The sequence below is a fragment of the Falco naumanni genome, chromosome 3, assembly GCF_017639655.2.
Source record: "Falco naumanni isolate bFalNau1 chromosome 3, bFalNau1.pat, whole genome shotgun sequence".
Lineage (NCBI taxonomy): Eukaryota > Metazoa > Chordata > Aves > Falconiformes > Falconidae > Falco > Falco naumanni.
In genome coordinates, this window is record NC_054056.1 from 44,420,397 (window position 1) to 44,438,931 (window position 18,535).

Genomic DNA, 18,535 nt, shown 5'->3' on the forward strand with positions numbered 1-18,535 from the left:
TCAACATTTTGTGGTTTGTAAGGACAGTGCAATTTCCATGGTGGTTGGTTTGGTTTTTTTGTTGTTTTGGGTTTTTAATCCCCGTTTGAACAGAAATTCATCTATTACAAGGTCCATCAGTTGTGGGTAAAACATCACTGGAAATAAGAACACTGAAGAATTCATACGAATCTTGCATGACTGAGATAAGGATCATTTTTAGTTTCAATAATTATTCTATTGAATCAGAATGATGTGAGTTCATATGAATCAAAATTGAGTAAGTTCACGGTGGTGCTTCAATCAGGCACCAAAACTATTTTGTTTCCCTACTTTAAATTCATGATATTATGTAGTGGTACTACTAAAGTAGTCACAACACTTACTGTGACCATTTCATACATCTTCTGTGGTCTCTGTGCTCCTTTCACGTAGCTACTGATGATCTGAAAGACACCTTCAACTTTTCTATTAATTATAAATTCTCCATTTGCAGTTCTTAATAAAGGTACAAGTAAGTAGACAAACATTAGCCACAGGTAGAATTTTAACACATCATGTTAGTGGGGTCTTTTTACTTGACCAGTAGTTCTCCAAATAAGCAGATCATGGAAGTTAGTAACTTCATTATCTTTTCAGCTTCGGTTAAATGCAGAGAGAAGAAATACTGTTTAGTAGGCCTTAAAGTGAAACTGAGTTTTATAGATCAAAAACATCACAGCAATGTCTAAGTCAGTGTAGTAAACCTGGGGAGTTTTACATATTTTTTTTTAAAAAAAAAACAAACACCCATACATTTTATAAAATCAGGTACTCCTGGTTCTTAAAAAAAGCTCCAAGAGCCCCAGCTGAGAAAGGATGAAAACTTAAGGAAAAAAATGTTTCTGTTAGCTGGGCTGTTGGTGAAAAATCTAGTCTGTAACAGAAGGATAAAGACAGTTATTAAAGCAGGCAGGTGAAATAGATGTGAATTAACATTTCCTTTCAGCTAGTAGCAACTGTAGTTTAGCTAATACTGGCCTGATTCTGAAAATTAATCTCCAAGAATAACAGTAGCCTTGTTCCCTGGAGAATCCAATCTGGAAGGCTGATCTCCATACTGAAACACACGCACAATGTGTGTACTTTTGAATCCAGATGCTGAGGGGGAAAAGGGAGAGAGCTGCGGGGCTTTCATGTGATGCTACAGCTACCTGGTAGAAGCATTTATGCTTGTGCTGATTGGGGTTAGAAATTCAGATTTATTATTGTGTATATGCTTACACACACACGTGTATATATGAACTGTTGCTCACCACCACCACACACACACCCCCAGCATCTTATTATTTTCTTGATACCTAGATTTCTCTGAGTGTGGTATGATACAGGTCTCTGCAGAGGGGAAGAACAACTTGGAAGCTATGAATTAAAACATTGTACTCAACCGTGTGAAAACACCAAGTCTCATTGACTTGTCTCTTGAAGCTGTGTGTATTATTGTGGGTGGGGTAATGGAACTAACTGTAAGAGAGCAATTGGGAGAGCTGTTTGGGCAGCAGTGAGGCAAGAATGTTTTCCACATCTGTTGTGCTTGCTGAGAATTAATCTCTTTGCTGGGGAGAAATGGAAAGAGTTTTGTCACGGGAGTGCTCACCATCATCTGGTAAGGGTGTGAAGTGGTCCTTAGCCTTGCCTTAAAAATTAGTTTGAGAGCAAAGGAATGGCCAAATTACATTTAGTTCTGCTTTCAGGCTGAAACAATTGAGATATTGTGCAGTTCTGCCAAAACTAAATACCGGATTACTCTGCTTTGGAATTTTTGGTAAAGTTTTTCTACTGCCAAAATCTGGAATGCTTGGACTAAAAATGATGGAAATAAGGAGAAATAGAATGCAGGGGAACAACTTGGTGTGATATAGATCCTGTAAATGAACTCTGTTGCCTTGGAATTTCATTCTACTAATATAGTAAGATGTATCTCAGATAAAAAGTGTATTAAGCTGACTTGATTAGAGGGCAACACATTTTTCAACACGTTTTTCTAACACTTCTCAGCTACTGCTGGCAGTGATCAGTGGAAGAGGAAAGAGTGAATTGCTGTTAGAGAAGGCTTATAGGTATGGTGCTAGTCTGATTTCCTGAGAGACTGAACTGTTGCAGTCATGATGCCAGTCTATCAATTCTTCTTTCATTTGACAGGGAAACACTCTTAAACTTTTAAGGAACTGAATTATATTGATAAAATTAGTTTTCTGAATATGTGGATAGAAGGGAGGCCCAAAGTGATGCTGCGGTAGCTCTTCTCCCCTCAGCCTGCTATCCAGTCAGCTGTGGAACCAGCCATAACCTCCGCTGCTCTTTGCCACAATAGCTGTGCAATGTAGAAGACGTCAGGGGATACTGTGATGGGGAGGGGAGACTTGGAGGGGGCACACTGGATGGATTTGCTGTGGGCTGGAGAATTGGGCTGATGGGTGGAGTTGGGATGTTTGGCCATTTCTTCACAGAGATCAAATAGCATCACCATTCACTGAACATCCTTGTACCACTGTGCTACCTCATCTTGAAGAAATAGTAGCATTGAGGGCGTAAAATACTTCCATGTGATAATAGGATTGAAACTATTTCTCTGAAAGTATTAGTCTGAAGAGCCAGTGTTTTGAGCTGCTTTCTCCAACATTACTGGCTGGTTTATTTTCTTGCCTGATTCACCTTTAAATGCTTACTTTTCACAAAAGCGCCTTTCTGTTCAATTTTCATCATCTGTGAAATTGACCTCACAGCAGGTTCTAAATTCACAGTGTTTTGGTAATTTAGAAGCATATTATGAATTCAAATTGATGTAAAAAAAAAAAAAAAACAAACAAAAAAAACCCACAAAAAACACCCTTTTGCATTCTTACCAAATAAAGTACACCGCTCCACTAAGAAAATGAAAAAAAAAAAAAAAAAATAATCAGCTGTCTTCAAATTGAAGAAGAGCTTCAGGATTTGAAATGGGACGGTATATATTTAAATGGGAATATTTGAAACACTTGCCTAACTGTCAAAAAGGAATTTTAGTTCCTTGTTTTTCTTGTTTGGTAGTTTGGACACTACCAAATTAAAAATAATTAAAAAAAAAAACCTAGCGTTTTTTTAGGCCAATGAGAGTGGTATATTTGAGGTGCATAGGTGGGAAAGGAATGTACTGTGACTTTAGGCAGAAAATCAGTGAATGTAAGGCACAAATATATTTTACATGGTTATTAGTGGACAAAATAAGGACTCTGAGGAGATAAATCACTGGTAATGGCATTATCTGGCCCAAGCCGCCTCTCCCTGAATCAGGCTGGTTCTCAGTGCAAACAACATCAGTTCTCCATAGCTGGGCTGGTTTGCCATAGCATACATGTCATTTCTAAGGGGGGTGGGGGGTGGGGGGAGGGTGCTATGAAATAGGAAGAATGCCACATGCTTTCTAAAATAATTGCAGAAGTTACGGTAGATACGCACTAGAGGGCTGTAATGTTAATCAGTATTTCGTGATTTAGCACAAGTCCTGAAGTATTTGAAGGTATTCTGCAAGTCTGATTACTTTAGTGTAAGCCAGTGTTAACTAATACAAATCACTGTAAAATGAAGCCTTTGATCTTCCTGCAAGTTAAACATTTCCCTCTGTGTTTTGGGTTATGTTTGAGGGGGTTTTTTCCCCTCTCTTCCCTATGCATCCAAACCAGATTTTTGTATCATGCTCCATCTTTGAGGCCCTGTAAACCAGATGTGGAAATTAAGTTTTGCAGTCAGCACAGGAAACATTTTAAATCTGTGCTGCATGCAGAGTTTGGGGATAGGAAATGTGTAGTGGCTGCTTTGTTAGTTATTACATTGCAAGAGGATGAGGGTCAGGTTTTGAAAGACACAGAATGGAAAGTTGGAGCATTTAATCTTTGACTTCCACCATTCAAAAGATTTTTGTAAAGTCACTTCTGAAAATGGCACATTAATATAATGTCAAAAATAGCAATAAAACACCACGAAGAAGGCTGAGAAGCAAGATTTAGATCTGACTGGTCCTAAAAGTCAAGTAGATACTTACTTTGCTCTAGTTCCTCAAATGTTAGGTTATCATTATCCCTTTCCATTCCTACTTAGGTATTTCTTTCTGTCCTTTGTTTCTCTTCAGTCAATAGCATTCGCATAAGGTTCATTTTACTCTAGCTCACATACTTCATTCATCAGACAGCAAAGGAGGTAAAGGGACAATGTAATTCATTTGTTCCAGAGTTGTGCCTATAAACAAGTTCTTGGATTTTATGTGGAGTGCTGAGCTCCTTAAAACTTCTTTAAAAACAAGCCTCATAGCTATCCTGATCTCAATAAATGTGAGCCCTTTGATCATGAAGATGGTAGAAGGCAGAAGACTGAGCAGACGGTATAACTCCCCCAACTGTTATTTTTGGCAATGTTTCAAACACACAGAGTTTTAATGTAGTTTATTTCTAGGTTGCTAGTAACTACCAGAGTAGGAGGAATGATTCTGCAAGGGCAGTAGATAGGAAATCACTTGTTTCCTGCATCACGTCCCAAGTCGCTATTTGTAATCTGGCCCATTGCTTTATTCTTTCTGCGTTATCACTTACTCTGCTTTCTCCTCAAAATGTGGTCCTTAAGAAAACACTGTATAGAATCTCCTTTTCCTCCCCTCTACCTCATCTTTGCTATCCTACACATCAAGGCTTAACAGTGAAGCTGAATCTGGTGCAATTTGTTGCCTAAGTTCAGAGTATCAAGGTGAAACCTGGTCAAACTCTAGATGTATTCTGGAAACATCATAAAATCTCCCATTTTAAGTTACTTATTTTCTGATGCAGATAATTTACATCTATCAGCCATATTGAACTGTGGTCAAAAAGTGATGGCTCATTTGTAAGGTCAGTATATTTGATAGATAAACGGAACGAGGTGTGCCATCATTGTAGCAACTTTTATTCTGGAGTATTTGGCCTCCCAGATGCTGATAATTATTTGAATTCAGAAAAATTGTTTAGTTATTTGATGGGTAGCTTCCAGCCATATCTTCGGTCTTTCACTCGTCTGTGATTCCGTAATAACCAATGGAAGCGACAGAGACCGCATGGCTGGCAGTAAATCCTGAGTTCATCTTTCTCCATTTTCTGCCTTCTGCCCTAAGAAAAATTTTTTGTGGTGGTGATTTTTGTTGCTGCTGCTATTTTTTAAATCAGTGGTACATTAAACAACCTTTAGTTTTAAACTGCTTAGATCTAGAAGCTGTACCACTGTAACGAGTGTTGTGTGTACGCTGACTGTTTAGCAAAATAATTTAGCATGCCACCTTGAAAGCCAGGCATTTCTTGTGTTTGCTGTCACAGGTCATGTAGTGAATTGAGTGCCATTTCCAGTATAGAAACCCATTATTTGGCATAGGGTGATACTAGATGTAGCCTCTGTAGAGAAAATTAAATTTGGTCTGTGTGTATACCTATTAATTTGCTCTCTTGGCCATAACACAGTTACCATGCTTAGCTATGGTATTATCTGAAGATGCAGGAATGGAAAGTCCCTACTTATAATTTTCTTATCTACAGAAGAAATCAGATATTCTTGTTGAGCAATGTTATCTCAAAGCCTTTGTATCTTAAGGCTGAAAGTTGGTGGAATAAAGTGCAAACAGAACTGCAGGTACAAACCTAAAGCAGAAAGTATAGTCGCTACATGCTGGCTTGGTTCTAGGGAACCTGCGTGAACTCTTTCAGACAACACATTCTTCTCAAGAACTAATAAATCCTAATTTCTGGATTTCTTCCTGTGCAATAGTGCTGTCTTACAACACAGGCAGCAGCAAGAAATATTATGTGACTAGGCTATCCTCCAGAAAGTAGTCTTTAAACCACTTTGGTTTCCTGGTTAGCTTCTCACCTGTAATTTATATGGATTGTCAACGCGCTCTCTTGCTGCAATGCCTGTAAGCAAAAGTTATCCTAATACCATTAAAAATGTCATAGGCTCTTTCTTCTGCAGCTGCTTTGTACTCATGTTCTCAGCATTTCTAGACAGAAGCACCTTGAAACTATTTTTTTACCTCCTGGCTGATGGGTGTCTTTGGCCTTGTGTGGAGAGAAGAATCCAAGCCAGTTTTATAGAACACCAAGATCTTCCTTTATTCCCAATCCACATTCCAGGAGAGCTGTTACACTTAGTGCTAATCCTTGAGTCCTAGAGGAGTGCTGCTTTATTGTTGGGCTAATCGGTTTTACTAAGATTGGACTCCAAAGGATCATGCAGCTGCTTTCAAACCAGGTAGTGGAAAATTGTTGTTTTGATATATATGCAAACCAGAAAATGATTACTAGCATGGGTTTTTTTCAGATCTCACGGTTCAAGATAGAGAAGCTTCCTGTCAGTGCTGACTGGAAACATCTCATTTATTCCATTCGTGTCCTCATGCACAACTTGGCAAATATCCTAGCCCCAGATCCTTGAAGCCATGCTGGATAACAGCCACTGTAGTCAGTGGAAAATTAATGTTCTTTTCATGCAGCATGATCAGAAAACTTGTACAAACTCAGTAGCAGCTTTACGTTTTAAATTTATACTTCTGTTAAACAGTAAGCAATAATTCCTGGGCTTCTGAGGCTAATTCCATATGTGGGCTGTGGAATAATCTTGATTACTTGAACTTCAGGTTTGGAGTTACCTGTAAGTATTCATTGTCTTGTGTTGTCTGAATAGCTAACATCCAGTTAAGTAATAACTAAAAGAGCAAGAGTTTACAGAAGCTACTTTTAAAAATACCAGAAGTAAAAAAGACTGAGATGTATAATGTAGGTTTTAGCTATCCTCAGTTATAAAATGTTGAGCACAAACTCCAGGTTTGCATCTTTCAATGCAATTGATAAAGGCTTAGCATTTAAATATGTGTTTGTTAATTTAAGAAATCAATTGTATTACATGATTTAAGATTTAGAGCAAATTTATTTTCTGCATGTGAGCCAGTGCCCAAGTTTCAGTAGGAGAAAGTTGCTGAAAAATACTGAATTTCATTAGAGCTCCAGTAAAAACAACACTATCAGTGAAAAATGTAACTAGAGATGAACTGTTGTGAGGAACAGCAGGCAGGCTTGCTGTGCTGTCATGGGAGGGAGCGATACTGCACAAATCTGACAGTTCTGTGAGGTCCAAACTTGCATTAAAACAATTTCAGCAGTAGACGTGTTCTATTCAGCCTGCAAAATGCTCAATGGCAGAAAAGCTTTCTCTTATTCTGCTATATACAGACTTTTTTGTTAAAGCATGTTGCCACTTTTTGACAGCACATGTATGTTTAACAATACTTTTTCTTCCAGTGTTTGAGTACCTAGCATGTTTTTATGCTATGCCCTACAGCTTTTGCCATGTTGCATAGTGAACTTTCTCCAAACTTCAGTTGGTCTGGAAAGATGCACCCTGCACAGCTGCAGGGTTCAACCTACGTATGAATGACTGTGAGGAGGGGTTTTATTGCTGCTTTTACTTGGCCCCTTTCTCTTGATTCTTGAAAATGTAGCTGTGAGCATCACTTGTGCTGAACGGGGGAAAAGCTTGGTTTTGCAGTTTGTTGTTTTCGGCTGTGAAAGGGGGGACAGTTGTGCTCTTTCAGCACCATTGGGTACTTGCCCTCTCTTGGTGGAGGCTCCTCTTGCTCTGTTGTTGCAACATCAAGGATGTGCAAGAGCTAGCTGGGAGTCGCTGAGGAACTCCTTTGGGCTGCTAAGCCCCTTCAACTTGCAGTGCCTTGCTAGCTTGATTTTTTTCACTCCAGGTGGGTTTACAGGGTACCAATAGAGAAATTACCTTTTGCTTTACAGGGTGAGCCTTATAAAAAAACCAAAACAAAACATTTGAATGCATGGTGACTTCTACAGTCACTCTTTAAGATGGTCTCTGAAGTTGGCAAGTCTTTATGTTTTATTATAAGTCATGATTAAATCATAAATCGTTTACCATAAGTGTACCTTGGGTTTGGTGCTGTTCCCCTCTTAGGTGGGGGAAATGTTGCCCTTTTGCATGATGGTTCCACTGCAGAGTGAAAGCAAAGTGGCATAGCCGGGCCTGATACTCGAGCCCTCTACCTCATAGCAGGCTGGAAACATATACCCAGAGGGCATTTATGTTGTTCTTCATAAACCTTTTCTTTACCCTGCACGTGATCATGTCCAGCAGACCAGAAATCTTAACACACGTGCTGGCAGGCTGGTTTTGCTGTGTCAGCCAGTCGATTCAGCTCTTGCCTGACCTTCAGCTGCAGGTTCAGACCTGCTGGTTTTGTTTTGCTTTAATGCAGTCCCAGTCGTCAGATGCTAGGTGTAGTTTTGGTTTATTTTTTCTTTCAAACTTCATGTTTGCAAGAGATCTGGAAGCATGAGCTTATGGACAGACCAGTCTTAACGGTTTACTGAACAAGTAGGGAAGAGATGGACAGGTATCTAAAAAAGTTTTTAAATCACCATACAAGCCATATATATTAAATTTGTATTCCGTTAATATTTGCCACAATGGTAAGCCCTTTTCTGCAGCAAGGGTAGGGTCTCCATGTCTACTTCAGGTCTTGTTTTCTCAGGGAGTTTGAAGCAGCTCACCATCAAAATGAGACATGTAATTATTTTGCAATTTGGACATGAAATCTGAAAAAAAACCCACATATTTCCCTATTTTCCTGAGGTGTTGTAAGGAAAAAGACCACTTCAGAAGATCTTAGGTTCCTATTTTAGCCTGTATAAATGGAAGTAGAGCCTGAGTTTTTCCCTGGAACCTTTGATACAAATTTAAAACAGTCTCAAGTTTGTGAGACTGGATTTTGTACAAATAAGAGAGAAATTTGGAATGTCTGTCATACAACAAAACCAAGGGTAACGTACCTGGTCAACAGGTACCTAAGTGCCTTGCATACTGACATACAAGAAGCCTGTGGCAAAACAGGGAATTTAAGTGAGTTACTGCTTTGTGTAATTTCTTTTCTTTTCAACACTGGAAACCCAAATAACTAGTTTAGGAAATACGGTAAAGGAACTAATGAAGAAGAGTTTAGAATGGATGAAGAACTGTGTTCAGGTGTTTTATTACTCCCTATTGAATAGTCAGAAATCTCAGAATCTTTATTGGGAATATCTGAAATGCTGTACTTTGCAATGATTCTTCCCTGTGTTCCCCTCATTCCAAAATTACACATTTATTAAAAATTGGGTGAAAATTGAAAGATTTTTTTACATTATTTGCATTTTTCCTCTGTAATATATCTACCACATTACTCATGATTTAATTTGTAAATATCTTAGCGATAAATTACTTTAACAACATTTATCTTACTATGCTTTCCTGATGACCTGATCTTCCAAGGTCACTTCATCCACAACTGGATAGAAATACAGACCTACAAAACAGAAGACCCCACAGGTGCTCTTAGAGCTTCTATATAAATCAATATAATGATTTTAAAGACCTTTTTTAATGAAATACAGGTGGACTGAATGGATGAAAGATGCTTTAACAAGCTAAGACATTATAAATAGAAATGGTTACTAACCTCTGATACATGTTTTCTTTTATCAATAGATCACAGAAAGATGTGCATTAGTGGGGTTATTGCAAACTGTAGGCTTTTGGGAGGAAAATAGTTCATAATGGGAATGAAAACTTCAGGAAAAACACTGTAAATGTCTTTCCTTGTTCTTTTTAATCTTGTTTACTTGTTCTATGTTCTGCTTTCTCTCTAGACTTTTTCTTCTCTAGTTGCTTATGATTTCTGCCCTGACAACCTCTTATTATTATAAAATAAAACTAGCTATTTGAGCAATTCAGAATTGGGTAAATAATGCCAAAAATGTGTGTGTATGCGCCAAATCTCCTGCCTGAAATTGGTTGTTTGATAAAAGACTTTTACATTGTGATTTTTTCTGTAGTTGCTCTGTGCTCTGTATTGGTATTGTTTCCCTTTTGCAAAGCTTCCTCATCATAATATTTTAATGCTAAAGCTTTAGGCTAAGCAATGTTTTTTCAATGATAGAACTTCTATCTATGCACATTGTTAGGAAATTAAGATTCTGCTCCTTTCTTCTTGGCTGTAGAAGTGGTATGGTTGCTTGTTTGCTTCATGCATGGTAGTATTTTCATTGGAGATACTCCCAGAGGACATATGAGGAGCAGTTTCAAGAACGAAGTCAGAATATCTACTACTGCTGTGTAATTCTCCCAGCTTTACCGGTCTCATGCTCCCATCCCCACCGCTGAACAGTGCATTTGAAGTTTCTATTTCACAGTCATGAAAGGAGAGAAAAACAAAATTACCATGCAGCATATCAACAGTTTGTCTTGCACAGATAGTTATTCTCATTGGTCACATAAACTATAGTTACAATTCTCAAGTGATGCTGAGCACTTTCTTCTACCATTAAAGCAAATCAGGCTTGTGAGTGGTTATTCTTTGAGCTGTAACTAAATCCTGTTCTTTAGAATCCGTGTCTCTAAAATGGATACTTCAACCTACTTAATGAAATTGTGAGAATGAGTTGACAAGTGTAATATGAAACTGTCTAGCTGATAAAATGTATTAGACTGTACACACATTGGATGACCCCCTGGCATTTCTTGGGTTATTTGAGAACCATTCTTTAGAAACCTCTTTAAGAAATAGTCACATGCTCTTCAGGTAAGACTATTCTGTAATTGTAAGGCGATTGTCCTTCACAGCTGTTTCTTCAGGTTGGATAGGAGTCATTTATGAACTGAAAAAATAAAAGACAGAAATATTACTTAAATTAACAAGGTCAACAGCCTGTAGCAGAAAGCTGAGATCTTTAATTTCACTTGAAATATAGCTAATACTCAACCTTAGGTCAATAAAACACTATTTTATTCAAACACCTCTCACTGATTTTCTTTCATGCTCACAGGTGAACACGGCAGTGGCTCTACACTGCGGTTGCAAAAGCTATACACATTAGCCTGCTTTAAGCTCTCTCCTTCTTGGATTCGACTGCCACTAGTACTTAGCCTTGCTATAATAAAGCTGGGTCTCAGGTTTCTACTTTATTTAGATCTGTCTTTGACAAAAGAAAGGGATCTGAAACGATTGTCTCTTGGCTAGCTATAAATAAATCCCCTACCTAGTTACCTGCAGTGTTTCTTTCATTCTCAGATTCACTTTTCATCTTCAAAATAGTTATGTGTAGTCTTGAGTTTATAGAATTTTCATACTCTCAGATATCTGTTTGTCTCTGTTAAATAATGAACATCAAAGTCCATGTTTTTGTGGTTCGACACTCACAGCATTAGTTTTAGAAAGGTGAGTTGCACATGTGGAATCTGAAATTGGAACTGAGACTGTTGTAGACCTGCAGGCAAGGGTTGCATGAAATGAGGGATGTGCGTCAGAATAAAACAATTTTTACAGTTCATCTGTTAGGTATAGTAAATATTTGAGCCTGAAGACAACTGTTCTTCAATGCATTGCTTAAGGCATGTTACTTCTAATAGATCATCAATTTTTTTCATTCATAGATTCCTTTAAAATTAGACCCTGATATGCTTTAATTTGAATTTCCTTCAGATCGTTTGTGAATAGGTGAAACTTTAAGAAGCTATCCCTAAGCCTGCAGCCATTTCTTTTTTAATTCTCTTATTTTCAAAATTGTTCTACTTTATTGCTTGTAAGTCTGTCTTAACTTGAATGTTTGAGCACAATTTCTCAGAATTGTTCTGAAGTGCCTGATTGCTTGTCATCAGAAGTTCTCAAAAGCTTCATTCTGTCAGCCAAGATTTGAAACTTAAGCATTCAGTGTAAGTTAAGCATCTCTTGGAAGTGTGTAGCTGTGTGTTTATTATAATGGCTAAATTTTCAACCAGATAAAAATGCTGCATCAGATAATAAAACACAAGGAGACCAAATGGAACCTCAAGCAGGCATCTTTCATTGGAGCTGCTGCTAATATCTGCCGTCCTGAAATGCTTTAAATTAAATTGTTGTCCTGGAGAGATTCTCTAATGAAATCAATGTCTTTAAATAGTAATTCATTTTATAAATTAATATTAATCACTGTGTACCTTTTAGGATTGAATGGAGGTAAATATAAACTAAGTAAGCCTGGTAATACTCCTGGTAATTAAGCTTGTAAGTCCCTGTTTTCTTTAATTTCTCTAAGCTTTGACCAACTTTTTGCCCACAAAATCTTCAAGAATAAAACTAAGGACAAGTTTGTAATAAAACACTCTTAAAAAATGACCTTTTCTTTGAAATTACATAATTCCTGTGCTTTCTCAAAGTATTGTGGAATGGGGAGGTCCTCCTTCCTGTCAGGGGCATGCCTTTTGATATACTAATGAAAATCAACCTGAATTTAATGAAATTACAAGCCTTTGGAAAAATCTTACTTTTAATATGCTCATCAGAGATTTCCTAAAACAGTACTAACTTCCATGAAGAGCTTCTTTGCCAGACAGTTTTCCAGAATGGGCTGAAGAAAACTTCTGCAATTGCAACTGTATGCAGTTGTTCTCTAGGCTCACCGTGGGGCAAGCACCTGACATGAAAGCAGAGAACTTCCATGGGTGGGTTGTCCATGGCTCTAGTGAGGCTTAACTAATGGGGAGGTGGAAGCTGATAGGTTTGAATGCAAAACTTGGACAAGTTCCAGTGGAACTTGGCACCAAAAGCTGCAGAGATTAAGAAGGGATCCAGGACTAGACATTACAGTGAAGAATGGATAGGAGATCAGGTGGCTGAGAAGAAAGGGAGTGAGCAGCCATAAAAGTATAATGTCATGTAGGACTGAAATGGGAGGAACTGGAATTCCTTTGGACTAAAAGAATGGAAGCAAAAACTGGTATGAGGTGGTAGATCTGATGGAGATATTATATAGACAGAGAACAGGGACAGACTGAGTACAGGACTAGGGAGAAATAAGTGGAACTGGAACCAGATGTAGCCAAAACTATAGAGAAAGTGGTAAATGCAGACAAGGATTAGAGAGGGAGGGATTTGCAGAATTTGCCAGAAAGGAAGGAAATTTGAACAGTTAGGCAAAAACCAGTTGTGAGTGTTTGTATTACATGTGAATGCAGTCATGACAGGAGTCTTGAGAGGCATGGAACAGCCTTGCTGGACAAAGGTGGGTTCTAGGAACAGTGTTCAAGGAATGAAGATGCAGACCAGGAGTCAAGACTGGGGTGAACAGGATTTGAGACCCAGGTTTAGGCTGGAAGGAGCTGGGTTTTCAAGGAATTGGGTTTTCAAGGAATGGGACAAATGTGACCACTGTGAAGGACTTCACATTTCTGATAATCACCCTTCCGATGGGAAATGTCTTGGTAAAATGCTTTGTTCCTATTTACTGCTGCTGATTTGAAGATCTAAAGTGTATTTTTGTTTGTACAACAGCAAAGTAGTTGGTGGTGGATAAAGTCATTTAATCAAGCTTTTTTCAGGTGATCACTCATTTAGTTTGTGCATTTCAAACTTCCGAAGTCATTGGTTCCTGTTACTTCATTTGCAGACAAGCTGAGGGGTCTCTTAAGTTTTTAACTTAATTTGGAAAATTTGCTTTGAAGCATGAAGTTCTTGGTAATTTTAAGTAGTAAGAAAAATGGGATACTCAGAGAATGCATTTCATTTTGATCTGTCAGCTCGAAGTTTTCTGAAGAATAAACTGCATTTTGCAACAGTAAAGTATGCCATTAGAAAACCTATGAGAAGATTAGTAATCTGTGTACAGAGTAATGCATAAAGTAAGTAATGCTCGGTGCAATGCATAGAACAATACGGAATAAACAAAGCAGTCACTAGGTAGGTGCTCATTGCTTCAGTGCTATTTATTTTGCTCTAAATGTGGTAAGACCTAATGGAAAACTGATAGATTCTAACACACCGAGAAGCTGAAGCTTTCTTCCAAAAATCTAGTTTCTAGTTAACAGGCAAAAGGTATAATGGAATGTTAGCCAAGTCAGTCCTTTCCTGAGCTTGTCATAACTGTCCTTGATTTTTCAACCTTGTGGGCTTGTGTGAAGCATATAGATGTGTTCAGACTGTTCAGTGTCTTAAATAAAAGTTATTTCAAGGTTTTGTTCATCCTTAACACCAGTAAATAGGTTGAGCCTTTAGTCATACTGGTGAAGAACATAAGCCATGCTAAATTTTTAAAGGCAGTAAAAAATTTAACCCTACTTACCTGTTTTCCAGAGTGATAGTGAGGCTCATCTGACTCCTTCAAGTCTAGTTGTCAGTCTTCCTTGCAGAAAAATACCTAGACTGGGTGAGGCATGAGATTTCAGCAAGGTGGAGTCTGTAAACAAGTAAGGTGATTCTGAACTTCAGAATCTAGATATCAGGGAATCACATGCTATTTACCTTCATCTCAGCCTTTGGGGATTTCTGGTGGTTTCTTGTGCTGTTGGACAGAGCACATGAGCAGATCTGCACCTGAAACTGGAAGGTTGGCACAGACCTAGAAAGTCAGAGATCTCAGTTGTAAATACAATGATGTACATAGAGGCCATGGATGTTGGTGTGCACACATGACCTTAACACTTGAAAAACCTTTTAAGCCTTTTGGGTTTTGTTTTTTCTGTATTGAGAGTACTGATTTCCACCTTAACTTCCTTTCTGTAGCTAACGGGTACAGATTAAATATTTGTGTTTTCTGCAAACCTTTTATTCTTGCTTCAGAATCAGACTTTGTTTCTTTCATTTGGCATTTCAGCCATCAATATTTTGATGCATGCGATAGCCTTAGTGATCAGATGAGGATTCAAAGTCATATTCATATTGCAAAGGGAAAGCATATCCATGAAGTACCAAGTTGTTTCAGCTGTAGCACCACTCTAGGGTAATTGCAGAAACTCTGTATTATTTCAGCCTATTTCAGTTGGAAGGGAAAATATTCTCTGCAATGCACAGCCAGTTTGGCCTGCCCACATTTTTGTTATTCATTATGATCGTAGTGTCTAATCAAAAATTATTTGGCTTTTTTGCCTGGTACTTATTTGATAGAGAATTACTATTAATCTAGGTGTGGAATCCATGGAATCCATATATTACTAGCATTTTTTTCACAAAATATCCATATTCTACACTGTCAAGTAATGGAAACTGTAGTAATCAGTGGGATTCTAACACGCAAAATAAGTTCTTCTAATTATCTCATAAACCTACTATTATGACTGGAATTACAAGAAATTATTGCTTGAAAGTAGTGTTATCTTAGACTGCTGAAGAAATTGAAGAGATTTTAATTCCATACATCAGGTTGCCCGTAGATCCCAAGAGTAAGGTTCTCCATAGGCAGCAAGCAATGCAAATTATGCTCAGTGTAGCAAAAGAAAACACGATACTTCTGCCTGTCCTTCACTGTTTGAAGTAAATAGCTTGAATCTTGTCTCATTTACGCAGGGATAATTAGAAGTACATGTTAGAATCAACATAATGAAATTGAAATTCTCCATGAGGATTTCTGCAGCTAGAAGTGTCAACTGTATGGTTAAATTGTTACTGGGTTATATAATATACAGTATTTCTAATGGAGTGACAATATCAGAAATAACACCTAGATATCTCCATTCCCACTTCCTGGCTTTAAGTCACACTTTGTAGGTACGTGTGCATGTTAAAATAATAAAGGGTGTACATACGAGTATTGTTGATAAAGAGTACTTGATACTTGTGTACATACGAGTATTGTTGATAAAGAGTACTTGATACTTGTATTCCAGCAGTCCAGGGCTACTTAGGTAATGCCAAGACTGTGTTAGCAGACTTAAAAATATATAAGCAAACCCTTTCAGAAGTGACTAGTGATTTTAAATAGAACCAAACTGTGAAAAGCAGCCCCTTTGAAAGTACTTCAAAACTGCTAAGTCACTGTACGTGAAAATCAGCCCTCTTTTGAACTTGCTCACCAGTCATGACAACTAGATATTTTCAGCGATTTCTAGAATGATTTTGAGAGCATCATGGAAAATGAGGTGCTCTGGATAGGTGAATAATGTTTCTACTTGTGGGGGAGGATTATAATGGATATTGACCCTGTAGTTGCAGATCTCATATATGCTCTGGATTACCAAAATCATATTTAAATGGCATTCTGTAGCCTCTACTGCATCAATAATATAATGAACTATAAAACTTTATGTAATTTTTTATTTGGTTCTATAGTAAAAACCTTAAGCAAACTTTCTCAGAGGTCTCCCTTTCTGAGAAGCAGGGAACAAATGTTGACTCCCTGAGAGTGTGCTTTATCCTAAAGTATTGGTGAGAGGAAGAAGGCTGTGTCATATGGGAGACTGAATTTATGAGAGTGTTTTCCTTAGTGAGAAAAAGGAACCTACTGTCAGTAATATTGATCAAGCTGATATTCGCTAGGCAACAAGTCTCAGGCAAAATTTATATGGAAAATGCTGTATGTCAGAAATGTGATGTTATTATGGAAATGCTTTATTGTCAGCTAAAGGGAATTTTAATGGAGTCAAGCAACTGGCCATCTAGTGCAAGACACATTTCAGCTTTTGGAGTAAAGTCTTGAGAGAATAAAGCTGCTAAGTGTGATCTGCACACATTTGCCTAGCATCATGCTTTGAGCTAACAAAGGGATACCCATTTTCTGCTTCGCATTCTTCATTGACAGAGAATGAATTTTCTCATGATTCAGCTGAATCAAACACCATTTGCAAGAATTAACTGCTGGAGTGATTTTATCATTAATTTCTTTTACTGACTTTGGGCCTTATGAGTGTTTTGATTCTGCTAACAGTTCTGCTCATCCTCTTCTGTCCAGCAGTGCGTCTTTCACCACGGATGCCTGGTCTTTCAGCTTCAAGCTTGCTCAAGGGCCTCATTGCCCAGTGCTCAATCTCCAGCCATCCTGCTTCTGAGAATAGTCATTCTGGTTAATTGCCAAATTGTTTATTTTACTAAACAATGAAACCTATCTTTTCCTCTGACATTAAAATCTGTTCCCTAAAACAATTGTCAGGAGTATATGTCTGCAATCCAGACTAAAATAGATAGTGAAAAAGGGAAGAAGTATTCTTAGTGGGTTTTTACATGCTGACAAAGGACTATGATACATACAGAATCAACTCACTGGGGCCTCTGGATGCTGCTGTAATACTCATTATGAAGCTGTAAAGTATTTGTGGCCTTTGGGCTTTACTGTAAGGCTACAGTATTCAGGATACAGCCCTTCATTTCCACAGCCATGTTCTCAAGTCACTTACACCAGAGAGAACATTTTGGGCAAGTGTGAGCAAGCGACAGTTTTCCTAGGACCAAGGGACCCGCAGTCGTAAGGCTTTTTTGGTGACCTGTATCATAAAAGGAACACTGCTTTGCCCTGTGTGCTGTCCCCAGGCATTTACAGTTCTGCTGACTAGGCATCTGTAGTATTTTCATTGTGTTTAGTATCTCATAAGACTCTGAACTTTATGTAGTATTTAATTTTAAAATAGAAATTATATCATGGAATTGATTATCCTAATTCAAGGACACTTTTTTCTCCTTTTTTTTTTTTTATGTAAAAATTTCATTACTACTTTTTTTAGCTATGCATAATAGGGTTTGGACTAGATGATCTCTGGAGGTCCCTTCCAAGCCGACCATTCTGTGATTACCTTCTAATTAAGAATTTAAGTTCTCTTGTGGTTCTCTTACCGTCCTTGGGAAGAAGGCCACGCTGCTGATAATAGTCATGAACTTTGCTTTTATGAGTGTTGGACCTTGTCCAATAATCTTGATCACGCCCCAGGTATTTAACATTTGTACTTCTGTGTTGGGTTCTACTACCAAAAGCTCTTTTCATTGGCCTTCCTTTTTACTCCCTGCTATTAACAGTACAGAAAAATGTTTAAAATTATGTTTAGACCTTGTAAAAAGCTGTTACCTTGTATAGACATTTGCACAGTGGTTTTATACTCGCTGGAACTTTCAAGTGTTTATATTTGGCACTTTTAGAAGATGATGTAGATTTTTTCCCCCACTATTATTTAGAAGTGGTTATAATCATGAGATCTTGGTTATCCATGGGCTGATTATCCAAGCTGTAGATTAACTATGTTTTATTATTTCCAGCCATTCCCAGGCTGCAGCAAAACCTGCAGCTGCACTAGAAAGTCTCTGCATTTGACATGTCAATTACAGTGTAATTTCATGAAGTGCTGCTTTGCCTGCTAACGCTTAGTCTCTTCTGCTCTCCAAAGAAATGTGTTTCCAAGTTTTTGAAATGTTAATATTCCTGTAAATTGTACCCTTATCTTCCTACATTTTGGAGTAACTTTTTTCATTTTATACAAGCTGGTATTCTCTATTATGTCTCATATTCTTAATAGGTGAGCACTAACTATATTCTAGTGCACTGGTTTACAGTGTTGAATACTTCATTTTGTAAAATGTTTCATGTGAAAAGTGCCTCATAATCATCAAATATATCAATTATGAGAGATGTGAGCTCTATTCCAATACAATGTGAAATTGTAAGTCCGCAATTCAAAAAGTTTCTGAAAATTCGTGGTGAGATCCATAAATGTACTGATGCAATATTTTTTTATTGTAAAA

The 18,535-nt window shown here is 37.8% G+C and overlaps 1 protein-coding gene across 1 annotated transcript in view; it reads left to right on the plus strand.

Moving 5' to 3' along the window:
- The window catches only part of RPRD1A (regulation of nuclear pre-mRNA domain containing 1A), a 46,112-nt gene that overhangs the window by 22,427 nt on the left and 5,150 nt on the right, over positions 1-18,535 (plus strand). The window lies entirely within an intron of this gene.